Source organism: Pinus tabuliformis, chromosome 3_1 (genome assembly GCF_031772625.1).
Source record: "Pinus tabuliformis cultivar Carrire ecotype Pingquan chromosome 3_1, CPIR1, whole genome shotgun sequence".
Lineage (NCBI taxonomy): Eukaryota > Viridiplantae > Streptophyta > Pinopsida > Pinales > Pinaceae > Pinus > Pinus tabuliformis.
The window spans coordinates 605,009,407-605,023,090 of NC_142301.1; the positions used below are offsets into that span (position 1 = coordinate 605,009,407).

Here is a 13,684-nt window from a genome sequence, read left to right on the forward strand (position 1 = left end):
ATGATTGACTGAGTTTCTGATTTTGGTATGCTAAATTCTTTGTTCAATGCATCCTGGATCTCCACTATTCTAGCATTTGGATGATCGCTAGAGTGCTTAATATACGATGTCAACGCGCGATCTTGCAACACGCTCACCAAAATAGCCTTTTTAATGTTATCATCCGTAACGCCTTGGGCTTCCCATACTGCCTTTACCACAAACCAAAACTGGTATGGTTCCTCATTTCCCACGCCTCTAAATATGGGTAGATTGATCGCACTCGCCATTCCAACCCTTGGAGGTGGGGTAGGTGAAGACGTGGCAGATGTAGGTGAAGAGGGTGATGGCATGGATGGAGGTGGTAATAGTGGAATTGGCTGCTTTATCAACCGGACAACACTTCTCGGAGAGAACGTAGCGAACTCCTCCTCGCTTTCCCACGAAAGTGAAATTAGGGGACTGTTCTCTAATCCTTCGATCCCTTGGTAGCCTCTTCCACTCCGCGTTACCCCAAACATCGATGGATTCGCATAACCCGTTTTTCACATAACAATATTTTAATCCAAGTATTCAATGATTTGATGTACATACCCCGTGGTACCTTGAGAAAACGTATTTTCGCTTTTCTGTAGCTAACAATTGTGTCTATCATGAATTCAACGATACATCCTCCTATTATCCGATCCAACCAATGATCTACGACCTGTGCGATCTTATCTTTAGACGCCTCTAGCCTATGCACAAACTCTGGAGTCCACACTATCGACTGATCAAGCTTGCACCTTCCCGTGATGTTTTCTAGCGTCGCGATCCACTCATACAGTTCTAACGAGAAGGACGCGAAGAAGATCTCGTGGATTTCTATGTATATGTAGCGATCCAACCACCTCTTCTTAGATATTTGCGGGGTTTTTTTTTCCTGCACCACGAACTCGTGAAGCTTCTGATCCAACCAATCTTCAATCTCTTTCTTCGTAGGGTTCCAACGTTCCGACATCAGACATCCCTTAGGCAGATCCCGGTCCCGGCAACGGAACCATTTGTTGGCTTATTGGGGCCTGACCCAGGTTCAGAAATGTTTAACCAAACAAATCCTGACACTACCGGCCCTTTCGGCAATAGTCCGCGGAGCGCAGACTGAAGTCTCACCCGAGGTAGTATGGGAGGGTGCTGGAACCAGGTTTCCGTACCCTAGGGATGTCTTGATGGGGTCTGGGTTTGCGCGGGGCAATCCTACGTGCGGGGCTACTTCACGCAGCTATCTTTTCAGAGCAACTACCTTAATCAAGCATGAATGCAATTTACCCTTTCCTATGCTTCTTATTATTATTGATCTTTGTTTACTTACGAAGTTACAACACTTCTAGTTATTATTCAACTTAATCAGAGATGCGCGCAATCATAAATCTTAAGGATACACATAAAACCATAACATAAGAATAAACATATAGATCTGCTATCCGATGCATAAACCAAAATCGAGAATAGATACACAATATTTCAAAACCACTTATGTTTATTAATGCCCTTTATCTGGTTACAACCAACTTCCTGCCCTGCGCACACAGCTGTGGAGCCTCTATCTCCTATTACAACCCAAACTTACACTTCACAGACTCAGATCTAGTATCTCGTTCAGAAACCCATATTACTCTTATTACCAAAAATCTACCGTACACTTAGAGCCTTGCTCTTATTTATACATTCCCATGGTTCGCGTACCATGGGAAAGCCAACACATTCTAGATTAACTTATAATATGTTAGGGCGGATTACCCTTGGACTTGACCCATTACAATTCGCACTCTGCACACTTTGCAGAGCTTTTATAGTAAAATACCCAAAAATGTGGGCTTCAAGTCCCAAAACCGTTACGTGGGGATCTGATGCCCAACATCCTCCACCACATCCGATAGGTTCTCCAAACACTGCGATAACACAAGTTATGTGCCAATTTGGAGAAATGCACTTTTGGCATGACCCAAGTTCAGTATCTGGGATACATTATTGATGAACAGAGGGTGCATGTGGATCCAGCCAAGATCCAAGTCATTCAGGATTGGCCACCTCCAACCACTCTAACAGAGCTCCATAGCTTTCTAGGTATTTCCAACTTCTACGGTAGGTTCGTGTTGGGATTTTCTCATATCACTTGGCCCTTGAGTCAAGTCACCAAGGGAGGAGCGAAAGAAAAATTCTTTTGGTCTGAATCTCAACCGAAGGCATTCACAGAGTTGAAAGATCGCCTCTGCAAGGAACCATTTCTCGCATTACCAGACTTGCAACAACCATTTGAGGTCGAGGTAGATGCCTCTGACTATGCTATTAGGGCAGTCCTTACTCAACATGGGCATCCAGTGGCATATCACAGTGAGACACTTTCAGACACAGTTCGGAAGTATCCCACTTATGACAAAGAGATGTATTCCATTGTGCAGGCCTACCGACAATGAAAGCATTACATTTTGGGGAAGGAAACGATCATCCACACATACCACTAACCCCTGCAGTTCATACAGACCCAAGGGAAATTGCAGAATGATCGCCATCAGAAACGGTCCACATACCTGCAACAATTCCATTTGAATATCAAGTATAAGAAGGGCAGCACCAATAATGTTGCGGATTGCCCCAGTCGACCACCGATCATGGTGTTAAGCACCGTGATCAACTCTTGTGGGCACGAGACTTTTGATTAGCCACTTCTCTACAAATGCGACCCAAAATTCAGCCACACATACCAGACACTCTTGGAGGGTCAGCATATTCCTGATTTTCACCTCCAAGATGCCCTGTTATGCCACCTGGGTTACCTTTTTGTTCCTTTAAGCGAGCGTTCCAAGATGATTTGGGAAGCACACTATAGTCGGGCTGCTGGGCATTTCGGGGTCGAGAAAATGGTGGCAATACTGCAGAAGTATTTTTGTTGGCCAAATCTTCAACATGATATTGGGAAGTACATCAGATCATGCACTACCTGTGCCATTTCCAAACCAACCGTTAAGAAGCAAGGCCTCTATACCCCGTTGCCTGCCCCTAGTCGACCTTGGGAATCCATCTCCATGGCTTACATGTCAGGCCTTCCTTCCACTAAGCAAGGAAATGGCTGTTTTTTTGTGGTCGTCGACAGGTTCTCGAAGATGGCCATTATGGTGGCCTATAAGAAGAATATCACAGCAGAAGCCACTGCTAAACTCTTCTTTGACCAAGTGTGGGTACACTTTGGGATCCCACAGTCTATCATCTCAAATCGTACATCAGGTTCCTTAGTACATTTTGTTCCCGTCTCTGGTCGATGTTGGACACCAAACTCACTAATTCCACAACCTTCCATCCTCAAACTGATGGCCAGACAGAGGTTGTCAATGGGATGATCGTACACATTCTGAACATGTACAACTCAAAGCATCCACGCACATGGGGCCCATAGTTGGCGTTTCATCTTCTAGGGTTAGGTTTTTGGATGTTTAAGGTTTTCCATTATTTCTCAATAATAAATAGGCCTTCGAGCCTCATTGTAACACAGTTCAGAGGCATGTAGCTGCCACATCTCTTCTCAGAGATAAGCTACCATAGCCCTAGATGGTTTATTTCCATTGTTGTTTGTAAGCATATTTTAGTGTTTTACATTAATGAAATGAAGTATTATTTTGGCTAGATCTCTGTGTTTATGGTTATCTCTGTAATTTTTTGCGTTCTTGTTTAAATCTGGATCACATAATGTGCAAAAAACACAAAAGGTACGCATTGAAACTTTACATTTGGAACCAAATCAGTTTGTATGGTATCGATGGCTTTGCTCTTGCAAACAAATTGTCACTTGGGCAATTTTTACAGAAGAAATGATAGCACATTATGAGGATGCAAAAAGCAACACCTTCTTTAGCCAATTGATAAATTTCAAACAAAAGGGTTCAATGATGGAGCACATTGAGGACTTCCAAAAATTGTATATAAGGGTAAAAGATATTCCAGAGGAGAATAGGATTGATGTGTTCATAAGGACTTTAAAGGATAACATCCAACATGAGGTTTGCCTTTGGGAACCCGATTTTGGAGAAGGCATTCAGGTTGGCAAGAAAAATGGAAAGAAAAATTATGGCAACAAGGAAGCCTACCACTCACAACTATAAATATGGAAGTGTTGTTTCCCCTAGCCTTCCACAACCTACAAGGTTGACACCACAAAAATTGGGAAAAAAAAGAGCAAAAGGGCTTTGTTACAGATGTGATAGAAAATACACTAAAGGTCATAAGTGTTACGAGAAGAAATTATTTTACATATATTGTGAAGAAGAGGAAGAAAAGCTGCTTTTACCGCGGAGGAAAGGGATACAATAATCAGAGAGGGGCCTTGGTTCTGGGGGTCCACGGGGTTGTTTATCACCCCATGGTTTGCAGATTTTGACCCCAACACCATGTTAGTCTCCAAACTACCAGTATGGGTGAGGCTTCACAACTTGCCTCTTCATTTTTGGAACGAACAGGTTTTGGAAAGCATTGGAAACAACCTTGGGCGGTATATTAAAACAGACACGGAAAGGCAAGAAAATAGAATCTTCACCTTTGCTTGGATCTGTGTAGAAGTAGATATAAGTAAAGGTTTACCAGAGAATATCATGCTGATCTATAAGCAACAAAACTGGCTGCAATATATTGATTACGAGAATACAGCGTTCAGATGCAGGAATTGCAGGATGACAGGACATCTTCAAAATACTTGCCCAGAGGTTAAGAAAACAAACAACAAAAAGAAACCGATCAAGAAGCAGAGGAAAGGTTGGAAGTTTCCTCCTCCTGAGCCAGAAGAGGATGATTCAGAAGAAGAAGAGGAACCAGTACCATCAGAAAGTAATAAACCTACACAGGAACCTGAGGTGCAAACAGTGGACACGTCTGTTCTCGTGGATCCACACCGTCCATCGTCTGATAGGATTGTTGTGGACCCAGGCAGCGGAGGAATTAAAAGACAACATACTTCAGAAACATCAGATTCGGATAAGGACACAGGAACTCCTCATGCCGAAAGCCAGATTGTCCTTGCCTCTTGTGAGCCATCTCTGGGAGAATGGCGCAAGGTCGAAAAAAAGAAAGGGAGAAAAACGTGATCTTGCAGTTTCCGCTTTTCTCCTCTTTCTCTTCCCCTCTTCTTTTTCTTCTTCTTGCATTCTTTTGAATGCAAGGTTGTCTCGCTTCGCCGCTTTGTGTGCCAATGTACACGAGCTGCTCTGACAGCGAGCCGTTCTGGTAGCTGAGACTCGCCCCGATTGCTGGCGGTTGCAGTCTTGGCGTTACGCTTACATAGTTTATTTAACCCTTTTTATTAATAAAAGGTTGGTCTTTTTATGTGGAAAAAAAAAAGAAGAGGAAGAAAAGGAACAAGAAATGTTAAAATAAGAGGATATACACCAAGAAAAAACCCTAGATAAAGAAGAAATGAATCCAACCATGTCTTGTAATGCATTGGCTAGAATTACCACTCCTCAAACTATCAAGATAGAAGGACATATCAAGAAGAAAAGGGTAATAGTGTTGATTGATTCATGTAGTACCCATAATTTTATTCCTTGTAAGATAGTTAAGGAATTGAATTGCTTCCTATATCCAGCACCAGAGTGTCAAGTGATGGTTGCAAGTGGAGGAACCATAATTGCTTTGGAAAGTGCCATAATATCAATCTATTCACGGGAGAATATGTATTGAATAGTCCAATGCTTTCCATTCCAATGGGTGGTGTTGATGTTGTACTAGGAGTCCAATGGCTACAATCCTTGGGTACAATAGCTTTTAATTTTCAAGAACTTTTCATGAAATTTTGTTCAGAAGGAAAGGAAGTTGAATTAAGGTTCACAGGGAAATCGGGAAAGATAATCAACTCTAACGAAATGGCAAAGCTTCTAAAGAAAGAAAAAGTGGCGTAATTGCACAATTATGTTCGCTAGAGGTTCCCACATCGAAATCATCTATTTCTCCAGATGTCCAAAAAGCCTTGGACACTCATTCCAAGGTATTTGAGACTTCCAAAGGCCTCCCACCTATCCGTGATCATGATCATGCTATTCATTTGATTCCAGGAAGTGTTCCTCCAAACATCAGGCCTTATAGATATCCCTATGCACAAAAGAGTGAAATTGAACGCATGGTTGTAGAAATGCTAGAGGTTGGTATATTTCAACCTAGTCAAATTTCTTTCTCTGCTCCAATAGTATTGGTGCACAAGAAGGATGGATCACGACACATGTGTCTGGATTATGGGAAGCTCAAAAATCTCACTATTAAATATAAATTTCCCATTCCTGTCATTGATGAATTACATGGATCAATTTACTTCACCAAGTTGGATCTTCATTCAGGATATCATCAAATCAGAATTAAGACTGAAGACATTCCAAAAACAACATTTAGAACTCATGAGGGTCGTTATGAATTTTTGGTCATGCCTTTTGGCCTTACCAATGCACCTTTTACATTTCAAGGTTTGATGAATTCCATTATCAAACCCTTTCTTAGAAAATATGTGTTAGTATTTTTTGATGATATACTAGTCTACAACAAGTCTTGGAAGGATCATGTTCAACATGTTGATAGGGTGCTCAAACTATTAGAGGAGAAACAATTATATGCAAAAAGCTCCAAATGCTTCTTTGGAGTACAAGAGGTGGAATATATGGGTCATATTGTATCTCATGAAGGTGTTAAGGTAGACCCTAGCAAAATTAAAGCCATTAAGGAATGGAAAATCCCCACATCCATAAAGCATCCGCGAGGATTTCTTGGGTTGATAGGGTATTATCATAAGTTGTTAAGAATTATGGGAGAATAGCAGCTCCTATAACAACATTATTGAAGAAAGATGCATTTTTATGGACTCCAGAAGCAACGAAGGCCTTTGAACATCTTAAAGAGGAAATGTGCCAAGCACCGGTCTTAGCTATGTTGGACTTCACAAAAACATTTATTATGGAATGTGATGCTTAGGAAATGGAATTAGTGTTGTTTTAATGCAAGAATAAAGACCCATTGCTTTCTAAAGTCATCCAATCAAAAGAAAGTATTTACAAAAAGCTATTTATGAGAAGGAAATGTTGGCAATACTACATGCACTTAAGAAATGGCGACCCTACCTGATGGGAAGACACTTCAAGGTAAAAACGGATCATGATGGTGTTAAATACTTTTTAGAACAAAGATTATCTTCAGAAGAGCAACAAAAATGGGTCACAAAGATGTTGGGTTATGACTTTGAAATCATATACAAAAAAGGGAAGCAAAATGTTGTGGTAGATGCACTCTCAAGAAAGGATGAGGATGTGGAAGCATTACTTTGTGCCATTTCTATTATGCAACGAGATTGGATAAACAAAGCAAGGGATGAATAGAAGAATGACAAAGAAGTGTGGGAACTCATTCAAAAGTTACGACAAGATCCCAATAGATCTGATACATTTAGATGGAAAAATGACTCGTTATGGTACAAAGATCGCTTATGCCTATGTAAGAATTCCCAACTCAAACAAAATATTCTTATGGAATTTCACAGTTATCCCTTATGAGGGCACTCAGGATTTTTAAAAACTTACCACAAGGTTAAGAAAGAAATTTTTTGGGATGGCCTTAAATCAGATATTCAAAAGTTTATGGTGGAATGTTTGGTTTACTAACAAAATAAAGTTGAAACAATTAAGACCCCAGGTATATTACAACCTTTATCCATTCCAAGCCAATGTTGGGAGGAGGTTTCAATGGATTTTATCACAGGTTTACCCAAGTCTGAAGGAAGGAGTGTCATCATGGTGGTAGTTGACAGACTTACCAAGTATGCACACTTTTGTGCATTATCTCATCCATTTAAAGCCCGTACAGTGTCTATTGCGTTTATGGAAACAATTAAAAAGCTACATGGAAACTCAAAGATTATTATAAGCGATAGAGATCCCATTTTCACTGGAAACGTTTGGAAAAATTATTTTCTTGTCTTGGTACTCAGTTAGCTCATAGCTCATCCTATCATCCTCAATTTGATGGGCAAACTGAGATAGTAAAAAAGTGTTTTGAAGGATACCTTCGTTGCTTTGTCTTTGATAAATGGACTCAATGGATCAAACGGTTACCTGTGGCTGAATGGTGGTATAACACTTCCTTCCATACTATAGCAAAAATGACCCCATTTATGGCACTTTATGGATATCATCCACCATCCATCACATCATATTTAAGAGAAAATTCTAAGTTTCAAGCAGTGGAAGCTCACATCGAGCTTCAACAACAAGTTCTCCAACTCTTAAAGGATAATCTCACTTTGGCACAAAATAGAATGAAACAACGGGTAGATGAACATCACAACAAAAGAAGTTTTGATATAGTTGACTGGGTATTCCTATGGCTACAACCAAATAAAAAAATGTCCCTCAAGTAAGCTAAGAAGGATAATAAATTATCACCAAAGTATTATGGTCCATATAAGGTATTGCAAAAGATTAATACTATGACATACAAATTGGAGCTTCCTGCAGCTTCCCAAGTGCACCCAGTTTTCCATGTTTCATGTTTAAAGAAGGTTATAGGTGACAAGCTCCTAGTTCAAACAATATTTCCAGAACTTGACGAGGAAGGAAAAATCATATCAGAACCTGAAGTAGTCACAGAAACAAAAACTCGACAACTACGAAATTGATCAATTTCGGAGTATCTCATCAAGTGGAAGAACTTACCCACTGAAGATTCCACATGGGAGGATGAGAATTTTATACAAAAGCATCCAGAACTACTCAAGAATTAAGGAAAACACTCTTTTGAAGGGGAGGGGCATGTTAGGTCCCTATAATACTAGTGATTCCCCCATTACTATTGTCATTGCAGCCCTTATTGTTATTATTGTGCCCCTATTGTCCCCATATTGTTATTAGTGTACCCCATAGAAGCCCACTATTGTTATTGTTGTGCCCTTCTATTATTATTGTTACGTTGAATTTGATTATATTGTGACCCTTTAGACTCCTTTGTATAGAAAGGAGGTTTAGTCATTTGTATCATCGAAGAATTGTTCATTTGTGTAATATAAAGGAGCTTTCCCCCTCGAAGAGGCTAATTTTTAAGTCGTTGATCTATCTTTTTATGGGTTGGTTTCATAACAACGCTGAGAAAAAGAGGGAGATCGAAACGTTGCAAGAGGAAAGAGTTCAAAACCCTAGAGGGTTTGCGTAGTTCCTAGTCGGAGGGCTAAAATTTCGAGGTAGTCACTCTTTGAGTGAGTCGACGGAGAGGACTCCTAGTTCGAATTTGTTGTCAAGGAAGAGGGAGTAGTGCTAAAGCCTCAACATGAGGAGAAGCTGATGGGATGCAGATTTTTCTGCAGGCAATTTGTTGGACAGAAAATCGTCAGAAGAAAGAGGAGAAGCATAGCTGAGGGAATGTATTCCTCGGAGAGTTCCTAGCCAAAGAATTTGAATTCTCTAGAGTTGAGTAGTAGCAAGGGGCAAATGTTTTACTGGTTCCAGTAGGGAGTGTGTAGGCTAGCCCGATAATAGCACAAGGAGAGAGGAGGTCATTCGACTTTCTATTTGTGGCATAGATGACAACCAACAACTTACGGGATAAGGACAGGTTGGACGGAGCATCCAACTATGTCATTTGGAAGGCTAGAATTTCATTCCTTCTAGATGAGCATGCCCTCAAGACATATGTCGACAACGTGGTGGTTGTGCCTGTAGATGCAGATCCATTGAAGACGTACCGAGATGAAATGGCAGAGGAAAAAAGAATGATCCTCGAAAGGGAGAAGGATCACGTGGTTTGTCACATCATTAGTAGAGGGACTGCTAACGAGATATGGGACACATTGTCTACCTTATATCAGGGACCTTCCGAGCAGTGGAAGATGTACTTGGAGTAGAAGTTGAGATCTGTTGAGATGCAAAAGGTGGAGGGTGTGGATCCATTCCTCATGAAGCTTAAGGAGACCCTTGATGAATTGTCTATTGGAGGCCATACACCTCAAGATTTAGAGTTGGTTAGACTGGCCATCAATTCCGTCTCGCATGAGTGGCAAGTCTTTGTATAGAGTATCCTAGGTAGAGCATCCTTACCGCATTGGGATGAGATGTGGGTGGCTCTAAAACAAGAGGAGCTGAGGAGAGACTTAGTCAAGGTTAAACTTGATGGAAGCATTAGCAGTGGGTCAAAGCCCAAGGAGGAGGAGGATAATGTTTCCCTTGCATTTAAGGGGCAACAGGAGCAGCGGAGATGTAAGAAGGTTGTCTCAAAGATCAAGTCTTTCAGGTGTGGTGAGATGGGTCAATACACTACTTAGTGTCCTCTCAAGAAGAAGGACAAGGATGAGTAGCACGATCCGAAGGTTGCAGCCGCGAAGATCGAAGAGGAGTAGTTCACCATGACAGCCAAGATACCTCTAGGAGGGAGGTGGGATGATTTGGAGTTGTAGTTGGAAAGAGCTATAGATGGGCAGGATCCTTGAGGAGCCCACCTCTAGGACCATTTCCTTGCTACGGGAGCCTAGATAAGAAGTAGCAGGATGTACAAGTGTCGGATGGTGTCGAGGAGTGTCGGGGAGACAATTGTAGTGGCTAGAAGCGCTAGAGAATGAACAACACAGAGCAGAGTTGGCAGTAGTGCAAATGGCACAGAGTAGAGGTCAATAGCAGTGTAGTATATTCAGAGGGACAGTGCAGAGAATAGAAACAATGAATCTCCAAAATTCACATGGTATCATACTGAACACTATTAGTTGAGTAGTTTTTGATGTTTTTCCGTTGCTGATAGTGTAGCGACAACAATTTTCAGTGTAGGGGCAATTGGCAGTGACAATGCTAGCAGTCACACAGATGCAACACTTGAGAGGGAGTTTTAGTATGGATGGAGTGCTGATAGTGGCAGTGTCAGCAACGGTAGTGCAATATTTGGTGGACAACATGTCAGACATGAACAATGTAGAGGATGATGCTTCAGAGGCAGAGCAGTATGCAACAACATATATTGCTAGAGCACATTCCTCACTAAGAGGGAGTGTTGATTTGGCGTAGCATCAAATGTGCTCTAGGCGTCAAATTTTGTAGGGAGGCTTGGGCACATGTATTCCAAAGAACCAAAAAAATGATTTGGGAAATTCCACCTAGAAACAATTTTATTGAAAAAAATATGTTTTAATGGTCCCCTAAGTCTAAACTTAGGAAATTAAAAATATTAATGGGTATTAATCTAATTGTGGGTGTAACTTCTCGAAGAAGAAAAGGATTAAGATAAAATGATCTTAGCCATTGATTAGATTTTAATCTAGGCAATTGAATGTCAATGAGAAGATTATTTAAGGAAGCTTGAGGGTCATTTGGAAAACACACTGAGAGATCAAGAGATCGAATTTATGAAGTGATAGGTTCTTAGGAGAAAACTCTGATTGAGTAGATTTCTTGCAGTTGAGGGGCAGAGATAGCATCCGAAGAGATAGAGATTTTCTCAGCCGGAGAACCATCAGTAGAGAGAGCAATAGAGTGATCCAACAACTCTCATGCAGAGGTTGGCGTAGGGCCACACAGGGCCATTCAGAGGGAACACAGAGGGTGAGAGAGAGTCTGAAATTTTGCAGCAGAGTCAGTTTCAGAAGTCGGGAGCCAGGGTGTGAGACCGGGAGGCTAAGAGAAATGACTCCAGGCAACAAATCGATCAGCCATTTAGGTGATGCAGTGTTTAGAGTGGTTGACGTAGGGACTGCATGAGGACTACGTAGAGGCAACATAGGGCTTGCAAGAGGCACCTCATCCAGTGTCTGAATCAATCAATATTTTTCTCAGTGATTGTGTGAGGTAATATCACAAACCTTTCTGCTAGTATTTCTCTCTCTGTAACTAAATAACCCGTGAGTTATTTAGAGATGTATTCAAAATTTTCTACTACTTAATAATAATAAACCCTCATAACTGCTACATCAGTTTTCCAACATTGAGTGTTTTCAGGGACATTTGTCCAAAAATAACGATGTCATTTGTGTTGTATTTCTTTCTTGCTCAGTCGCTTGTTTTTGCATATAAATTAATTAAGTGAAGGCTGTAGTGTATGTATTTTCATATTTTCCATAGGAAACTACAAGAAATTTGTTTGAAGGAATTTAACAAATAAGAGAAACATCATCAGTTGCTGCAGTATGAATTCGGTTTAGGAATTTTCACACAATGAGCAATTCAATGTTGGAAATAATACTGAGAGGGGGGGTGAATCAATATTTACAAATCAATAATTTTTCATTTCCATAATCATATTTATATACGCTACTTCAGTGAAGGGAACTCGCGTGCGCACGCAACTGTTCTTAAGGTAACCAACATATATCCAGTGAACTTATGATTCAGTTAATTCATCATATGTTGATATTTAATCAGTGCATCAGTACTTTATTAAGCATTAAAAAGTAACAATGTGCAGTAATAACAGAATAAACCATCACACATAAGCAACACACATGAACACCAATATTTAAGGTGGAAACCCAATGTGGGTGAAAACCACCTACTGCTGTCGCCTCTGCCTTCTTTTAATAATAAGAAAATATGTTTACAATCTTGTAATGGTGCAGACTCATACCAGTACGCAGGAACCCACCTGTAGAAGGATACAACCTTCTCTCATTCTCCAACTTCTACTGGAAGGCTACAACCTTCTCTCATTCTCCAACATTTCCTATGCAAGTTGTAAATATAAATATGTTTGAATATCAATGAGAATGGCTTTTCTAATTTTGATTGTATCATTAATAGTAGAGTGTATCGGTGTATTTAGTAACTTTAATACCTTATTAATTCCGGCCATTTTCTCAACAATTCTTTCCCTGAGAATTACAAACAAGCCAAGAATGTTGATTAAATTAGACTTGTCAAAGGCTTATGATAAACTAAGTTTGCACTTCCTCTATTGCATTCTCCAAGATTTTAGGTTTTGAGAGAAATGGATCAAATGAATTTATAACCTTATATTATTTAGCCTCATTTAAAATTTTTGTCAACAGATCACCCTCTTCCGTTTTCTATTCCTCCTAGGCAATTTGACAAGGATATCCTCTGTCCTATTTCCTATTTATTTTGGAAATGAAAGGGTTGGGTGGATCCTTCAAAGCCAAAATAGAAAAAAAAGGATCAAGGTTTTGCAAATATTTGGAGAGAATCTCCATCTTTCCCACCAACAATTTTTTGATGATACAATGGGAATTTCCACTCCAATAACTCAGGAAGATCGAGTGATCAATGGAATTCTGGACTCATTCTCCTTAGCCTTGGGTATGGACATTAATATGAATCAATCACAAGTTTTCTGAAACATTTTGTTGCCTACATTTGGGGATTCCAAGTAGTAGGCTCCCTTCTAAATACCTAGGGACTCCATTGGTGGAAATGTCTCTTAAAGGGATATTATGCGAGGAATTATTTTCTAAATTCCATAACAAATTGGCCAACTAGACATTCAAATCCCTCAACATAGTTGGATGATTAATTCTCTTATAAGTAGACCTAAAAGCTTTACCTATATACCTATGCTCTATAATAATGACACCAACCTCTGTCTTATAGTAACTTCAAATAATCTAGCACCATTTCCTTTAGGGAGGAGCTTGCCTAGAAAAGAAATGGTGACTAGTAGTGTGGGGTGCTTAATGTACACTGAAGCTAAAGGGGGGTGAGACTTCATGATCCAGCCATCT

The 13,684-nt window shown here is 40.3% G+C and overlaps 1 pseudogene; it reads left to right on the forward strand.

Annotated features, from left to right (window-relative positions):
* The first annotated feature begins 4,601 nt into the window (after window positions 1–4,601).
* The window catches only part of LOC149188455 (uncharacterized), a 65,565-nt pseudogene continuing 56,482 nt past the window's right edge, over window positions 4,602–13,684 (forward strand).